Source organism: Bombina bombina, chromosome 2 (genome assembly GCF_027579735.1).
Source record: "Bombina bombina isolate aBomBom1 chromosome 2, aBomBom1.pri, whole genome shotgun sequence".
Lineage (NCBI taxonomy): Eukaryota > Metazoa > Chordata > Amphibia > Anura > Bombinatoridae > Bombina > Bombina bombina.
In genome coordinates this window covers 1,280,023,747-1,280,032,059 of record NC_069500.1, presented here as the reverse complement: position 1 = coordinate 1,280,032,059, position 8,313 = coordinate 1,280,023,747, and the positions used below count along the sequence as shown (strand labels likewise).

Below are 8,313 nucleotides of genomic sequence, written 5' to 3'. Positions count from 1 at the left end.
TGGACCAGTATAGACAAAAACACTGTGTTAAACTACCCCCACATGCTTGCCTGTTCCTTAGCCAGCCACCAATATAGTTTGTATGGATGATTCCCGGCTCTCAAGTGTCACATATACATTCTCCAGTAAAATGTTCCACAGTTGATAAATAAATATAAATTACAGCGTGATAACTAAAAGAGTCTGGGCACTTTAGTGCTACTACACGCTCCGGGTTGTGGCAATTAATGCTTCACAAACAGACCTTGTACAACCATGCCATAGATCCTCCCACTGCTTTATCACAAGACTTTAAGCTGCCTCACTTACCCTCCCGTACAAATGGTATTTCCTTCTTTCAGGTGCAACCACGGTCATTTTACAATCACAGGTATCCGAGACAGGTTGAGGAACCACTTTCAAACTGGCACTGTGATCCACTCCACCAGGCAGGCAGCAGTAGCACTTAACGTCAAACTTCCAGCATTATGCGTTTCGTCTTCCCCCACAAGGGCTGGAGTTAGGACTTCGTCAGATGAAATATTAATTTTTATTTTGGGTTAGCGCACTTGAGAAAATGCGATCAGGTTTGAGCAACTTGTTGGGTGTTGGTTTTTTCAACTTTTTGTGCTCCATTGAAGTCTATGGGGGAATACGTTACCACGGTTGTGATAATCTAACTTTGGCTTTTTGTGTGCGTTGTAACTTGTGATACACGCAGTACACATGCAAAAAGTCGATAACAAACGCAGTTAACTCACTAGTGGGAGCGATAAATAGCGATCCAATCGTAATCTAGCCCAAAATGAGACGTACATAAACAATCACATTTTTTAATTGTAAACTGCAATATAATATTTTACAATTCTAACCAATATTTGTTAAATTTGGCAGAGAGAAGCTGATTCTAGAACATCCATTACAAACAGCTGCTCTCTCTCTCTCGTGCTCTCTCTCTCTGTCTCTCTATCTATCTCTCACTATCTGTCTCTCTCGCCCACTTCCCCCTGGGGGGTTCATTTGTTTTATTGGCTTTTTTATATATAGCTTTTCAGACTAGCCAGTACTCCAGTAATGACATTTTTAGTATAGGTCAAGGTTTTGACAGGAAAAACAACTATTTTGTATTGCAAAAGAATAATTTAGAGTACACTGTCACATTGAAAGCTAATAAAAGCATTTTTTATGTAGATAAATAATTTTATAAGCTTTTTGTAAGAATTATAAACTACACCTAACATCAGAAAGCAAGAAGTTTTTTTTTTTGGTTCCAGACAGACACAAAGATAGACAATGGTTGCATATCTATTGGAATTTCGCTGGCTCCCTCAATGTCTGGGAGATCTTCCCTCCAATAACTGAGAACCAAAACAATGTCTGCAGTGAGATTGAAACTGTATGCACACCATACATTGTGGTTTATTAAATTGCTTTTGTCACTTTCTGAGTGGCAATATAACCAGCTCTAATGCATACCCTTTAGCCATTGGTATTCTTTAAATACATATAACCACATATAAGAGTCTGTATTTTTCTTTTTTCTTTACATTGGTGCATTCATTCAGCTATTCATTTTCATAAACAGATATCTGATTTTCGGTCCGAATGTAAATTTGTCTGAAAATGAATATGAATGTCTAGTATGTTATGGGATATTCTTATAAATTTGAGGTAATAAATTTTAGGTCATACTTTATATGTATTTCATATTTTGTGTATTTTAGGCTTATGCACCATGTCGAAAACAAAAAAACTAAATGTCACAGACCTGAAAGATAAAAACTTTAATACGACTTTTCGTGTGTTAAGTACCTTTTTTTGAAATAAAGACTGTGGGTCTCCTGAAACTAACACGTTCATAGCATTTACACCTCTTAAGGTTACAGGAAAATGATATTAAAATAACCCCTTTGTTCACTCTGCAAAGAAAATACTAATTTGCAGTTATATTAATCTATTATCATCACAATATATTCTCAACACACCCTATGTATCTTGTCAAGAGGGACATACTTCTATATGTACTTCAGGACAACAACATCTGCAAATAGTGTGATTTCATATTTCATTTTTTATATTTAAATGTAAGTCACATTAGCACTGTCATGTTTGTCACTAACAGTACTGGTGTTATAAAAGTCTATTTTTTTAAAGGAGATTGCTTAGTCACAAGGTCCATAGATAGCTATTGCAGTTTCTATCCACACCATTGCTAAGCCATCTGAATGCATCTTTTAGGTTGATAGAATGAGCTGACTGTGCAATTTTTTTCTGTCACTATATGGCTGATTTCTGATTTTTACAAGGATTAATTTAAACAAGATTTATTTCTATTGTTTGTTAGTTTCCATTTTAGTGTGAACTGTAAACAAAATGGCAACTATAAATTTAACACTTAAAATACCGTTTTTTTAGGTGATTGTGAGGTCACTAATTTCATTACTTGGTAGGCTGACCATATTTCCTGGAGACAAAAACGGGACATTGAGATGTCAAAAACGGAACAGGGTTAATATTCTTAATTCATAGGAAAAAAAGTATGATTTTAACAAAAGTTAACTTTTATGACATGAATATAAACTATTGAGCCAACAATTATTCTTCTGTTATTGGTTTAACTATCTCCACTATTATAAAGTATTCAAATTTATCATACAATTTTACATTTGCCAAACACAAACATGCTTTAAAAAAGTGAGTTTTCATCATAACGTCTAAATACCAATCCCCAGTGTTCTCACAATGTCCCCATGATCTAAATTTGGAATGTGTATATTTTTTAATTACATACCCTTTAGCTAACTCAATGGCCTCTATTTATCAAGCTGTCTACTTACCTGCTTTCGACGGCCCCAATACGCTCGCCTAAGATCGCCTAATATCGCCGCTGCGGACCTGAATACGTTTGCCAAATTTATCAAGAAAGCTGTCGAAAAGCCGCGCACCGCTGGTAAACAGTGTGAACCTCGTGTAGGAGACGTTCAGCTGCAAGTGAGATTTGCTGGACCTGGATCACCCGACAGAGGGTGTAGGATGCAGTAACTAATCATGGCATCCGATGCCATGATGTTGATGAGGGGGTTGACTAAACTTGGTAAGGCAGTGCTGGAAGTGAAGACAAATAACCTGCGGAATGTCGCACTTGGTGGAGATGCTGCTGTCCTGGCAAGAGGTTGGCAAGTGGCAGCAGAAGAGTGCTTTAGTGCTGCTGTGGGGAAAATGCAGGAAATGGGCAAGCAGCAGGAGAACCTTGCAGGAGAAATTGACACAGAGTACAACTTCCCTGGGTCCGCCTCGGATATCGCTGTCATGGAGTATTCACCCTCCTCGGACCAGACTCCTGATATCCATCACATTCACCGAAAGGATGAAACTACACAGAGTACGGCCCAATCAGACTATTCTTTCCGTCCTCACCCTTCAGTTGGGAAACAAAATTGAACTTTATTTGAGGACTACAGGGACGTTTCAGGTCTGTTTGCAGCACAAAGGCAGCAAAGGGGCTTCCACCAGGACCATTCCCCTGTGAGTTGGCTAACGGCAGAAGATATAGAGAAAGCCAGAGAGGCTAAAACCAACTCAGAGCACAAGCCTCACAAACAGATGCTCAGTGAAAGAGCGCGTGAATGAAAAGTACCTGTCACAAGAATTGGAAGGCTGGCCAACTTTGGAGGCTTGGCTGTTGGTCTAGGATTTGGAGCACTTGCTGAAGTTGCCAAGAAGAGCCTAAGTCCTAAGGTAGACAGCGATGGTATAAAGTCAGTGATGGACTCCAGCCCATTCCTGTCTGAAGCTAATGCTGAGCGCATTGTGAGAACTCTCTGTAAGGTCCGAGGTGCTGCGCTGAAACTGGGCCAGATGCTCAGCATTCAAGATGATGCTTTCATCAATCCCGAGCTGCAGAAGATCTTTGAGAGAGTGCGTCAGAGTGCTGATTTTATGCCAATAAAACAGATGATGAAAACATTAAATGGAGACCTTGGCCACAACTGGAGAGAGAAGCTTGATTTATTTGAAGAACGTCCTATTGCAGCAGCTTCCATTGGCCAAGTTCACCTTGCTCGGCTGAAGGATGGGAGGGAAGTTGCCATGAAAAGTCAGTATCCCGGAGTGGCTCAGAGCATCTATAGTGATATAAACAACCTTTTGACTGTCCTTAATATGAGCAATGCCTTACCTGAAGGTCTGTTTCATGAACATCTGATAGAAGTTTTGAGCCGAGAACTGGCATTGGAGTGTGACTATAAGAGAGAAACTGCCTGTGCTAAAAAGTTTAGAGAGTTGTTGAAAGACCATCCATTCTTTTACGCACCAGCAGTTGTTGAGGAGCTGTGCAGTGACCACGTCTTGACCACTGAACTGGTCTCTGGCTTCCCGCTGGACCAAGCAGAGGGCCTTAGTGAGGAAATTTGCAAAGAGATTTGTACCAACATCCTGACTTTGTGTCTGCGGGAGCTTTTTGAATTTAAGTTTATGCAGACTGATCCAAACTGGTCCAATTTCTTCTATGACCCACAACTACATAAGGTCACTTTATTAGACTTTGGAGCAACAAGAGGCTTTGATGAGGAGTTCACCGATATGTACGTTAAGTTAATCAGAGCAGCTGCTGATAAAGATCTGGAAAAGCTTCTGCAATTGTCTGTGGAGAAGAAATTCCTCACTGGCTATGAATCAAAGACCATGGGAAATGCCCACATTGATGCGATTCTGATCTTGGGAGAGGCTTTTGCGTCCCATGAGCCTTTTGACTTTGGTTGCCAGAGTACTACAGAGAGAATTCATCATCTTATTCCGGTTATGTTAAAGCATCGTCTGACCCCACCACCCGAGGAAACCTATTCCCTGCACCGCAAGATGGGAGGATCCTTCCTAATATGCTCAAAGCTGAAGGCTAAGATTGCCTGTAAGGACATGTTTGAGGAAGCCTATGAAAAATATTGGAAGGAAAAAGGAGATGGGAAACCATAATTGGTGCAGTTCTGTTGTTCATGGTTTTTCCTCTTGTCTCAGAAAATTATTAAATTACAATCTAAAAATCTCTTGCATCTCACTGGTTAGAATAGGACATTCTACTGGCTGCGGAAAGTCCGGGAGATGATCTGAACAGTAACTTGACTGACACTCTGGTTGGAAATAGGTGTATGAAAAGCTTTAGAAACATTTTTTTCTCTCTTTAAAAATAAATAAACAGAAACCTAATGACTGCTAAAGCTTTGAAAGAAGAAACGCAGAGAGATTTAACTCTTGCTCATAGATGGGGTAATAAAATGTGAGAGAGAAGTATCAGATGTTTGACAGCTAACAAAGGTGTGGCGTTCATAGAAAATATACATCTTTGCTTTACTTTGCTTAATGTTCAATGAAAACGTATTTTTTTGTTTTTCCCTCCAGTTTTTGTTTTATTGCTAATAAGTAATAATATTAATTGCTTTTTGAACTGTTAAAAAAAAAAAAAAAAAAAAAAAGCTGCGCACCAAGTACGGAGCAATGAGCAGCGGACTGTTGTTAACTAACAGTCATCGATCTTGCTGCTCTTCGGCTTATTCGCAGCTTTCTTGCTATACTGTCACTAAGCTCCCACACTATACTATACAGTTATAACCCCTAAACCGCCGCACCCGGAGCCCCCCGCAACTAAATAAACGTATTAACCCCTAAACTGACGCTCCCGGACCCCTCCGCAACTATAATAAATATATGAACCCCTAAACCGCTGCACAAGGACCCCGCCGCCACCTACATTATACCTATTAACCCCTACTCTGCCGGCTCCTATACCGCCACCACCTACATAAAGTTATTAACCCCTATCCTGCCGTTCCCGGACCCCGCTGCAACTAAATAAATTGTTTAACCCATAAACCGTCGCTCCCGGAGCCCGCCGCAACTAAATAAAATGTTTAACCCCTAAACTGCCGCTCCCGGAGCCCGCCGCCACAGACATTATACATATTAACCCCTATCCTGCCCCCCCCTACACCGCTGCCACTATAATAAAGTTATTAACCCCTAAACCTAAGTCTAACCCTAACCCTAACACCCCCTAACTTAAATATAATTTAAATACATCTAAATAAATATTACTATTATTAACTAAATTATTCCTATTTAAAACTAAATACTTACCTATAAAATAAACCCTAAAAGAGCTACAATATAATTAATAATTACATTGTAGCTATTTTAGGATTTATTTTTATTTTACAAGCAAGTTTGTATTTATTTTAACTAGGTAGAATAGTTATTAAACAGTTATTAACTATTTAATAACTACCTAGCTAAAATAAAGACAAAATTACCTGTAAAATAAAATTTAACCTAAGTTACAATTACACCTAACACTACACTGTCATTAAAATAATTACATAAATTAACTACAATTAAATAAAACTAATTACAATTAAATAAAATTAACTAAAGTACAAAAAAAACAAAACACTAAATTACAGAAAATAAAAAATACAAGAATTTTAAACTAATTACACCTAATCTAAGCCCCATAATAAAATAAAAAAGCCCCCCAAAATAATAAAATTCCCTACCCTATTCTAAATTACAAATAGCCCTTAAAAGGGCCTTTTGCGGCGCATTGCCCCAAAGTAATCAGCTCTTTTACCTGTAAAAAAAGAAATACAACCCCCCCAACATTAAAACCCACCACCCACACACTCAACTCTACTCTAAAACCCACCCAAACCCCCCTTAAAAAATTCTAACACTAACCCCCTGAAGATCACCCTACCTTGAGCCGTCTTCACCCAGCCGGGCACAAGTGGACCTCCAGAGGGGCAGAAGTCTTCATCCGATCCGGGCAGAAGAGGACATCCAGACCGGCAGAAGTCTTCAAGGGACGCCATCTTGGATGACATCATTTAAAGGAACCTTCATTCTTCGTTAGGACGCCGATGGAAGAGGATGCTCCGTGTCGGATGGATTGAAGATGGACCCGCTCCGCTCCGGATGGATGAAGATAGAAGATGCCGTCTGGAAGAAGTCTTCTGCCTGTCTGGAGGTCCTCTTCTGCCCAGATTGGATGAAGACTTCTGCCCCTCTGGAGGTCCACTTGTGCCCGGCTGGGTGAAGAAGGCTCAAGGTAGGGTGATCTTCAGGGGGTTAGTGTTAGTTTTTTTTTAAGGGGGGTTTGGGTGGGTTTTAGAGTAGGGTTGGTTGTTTGGGTGGTGGGTTTTAATGTTGGGGGGGTTGTATTTCTTTTTTTACAGGTAATAGAGCTGATTACTTTGGGGCAATGCCCCGCAAAAATCCCTTTTAAGATCTATTTGTAATTTAGTATAGGGTAGGTAATTTTATTATTTTGGTGGGCTTTTTTATTTTATTAGTGGGCTTAGATTAGGTGTAATTAGTTTAAAATTCTTGTAATTTTTTTTATTTTCTGTAATTTAGTGTTTTTTTTGTACTTTAGTTAATTTTGTTTAATTGGAATTAGTTTTATTTAATTGTATTTAGTTTAGGTAATTAATTTAATGATAGTGTAGTGTTAGGTGTAATTGTAACTTAGGTTAGGTTTTATTTTACAGGTAATTTTGTATTTATTTTAGCTAGGTAGTTATTAAATGGTTAATATCTATTTAATAACTATTCTACCTAGTTAAAATAAATACAAAGTTGCCTGTAAAATAAAAATAAATCCTGAAATAGCTAATTAATAGCTATTAATTTTAATATAGCTATTTTAGGGTTTATTTTATAGGTAAGTATTTAGTTTTAAATAGGAATAATTTAGTTAATAATAGTAATATTTATTTAGATGCATTTAAATTATATTTAAGTTAGGGGGTGTTAGGGTTAGGGTTAGACTTAGGTTTAGGGGTTCATAACTTTATTATAGTGGCGGCGGTGTAGGGGGGGCAGGATAGGGGTTAAAATGTATAATATACATAGCGGCGGGCTCCTGGAGCGGCGGTTTAGGGGTTAAACATTTTATTTAGTTGCGGCGGGCCCCCGGGAGCGGCAGGATAGGGGTTAACAACCTTATGTAGATGGCGGTGGTATAGGGGGCGGCAGATTAGGGGTTAATAGGTATAATGTAGGTGGCGGCGGGGTCCGGGAGCGGCGGTTTAGGGGTTAATATATTTATTATAGTTGCGACGGGGTGCAGGAGCGGAGGTTTAGGGGTTAATACTTTTCTTAGAGTGGCGGTGGGCTCCGGGAGTGGCGGTTAAGGGGTTAATAAGTATAATGTAGTTGGCAGCGGTGTATGGGGCAGCAGATTAGTGGTGTTTAGACTCGGGGTACATGTTAGGGTGTTAGGTGTAGACATTTCCCATAGGAATCAATGGGATATCGGGCAGCAGCGAACATGAGCTTTAGCTG

General features: G+C 39.2%; 1 pseudogene; it reads left to right on the top strand.

Moving 5' to 3' along the window:
• Positions 1-2,964: 2,964 nt before the first annotated feature.
• Positions 2,965-5,045, top strand: LOC128648259 (atypical kinase COQ8A, mitochondrial-like; annotated as a pseudogene).
• The last annotated feature ends 3,268 nt before the right edge of the window (positions 5,046-8,313 follow it).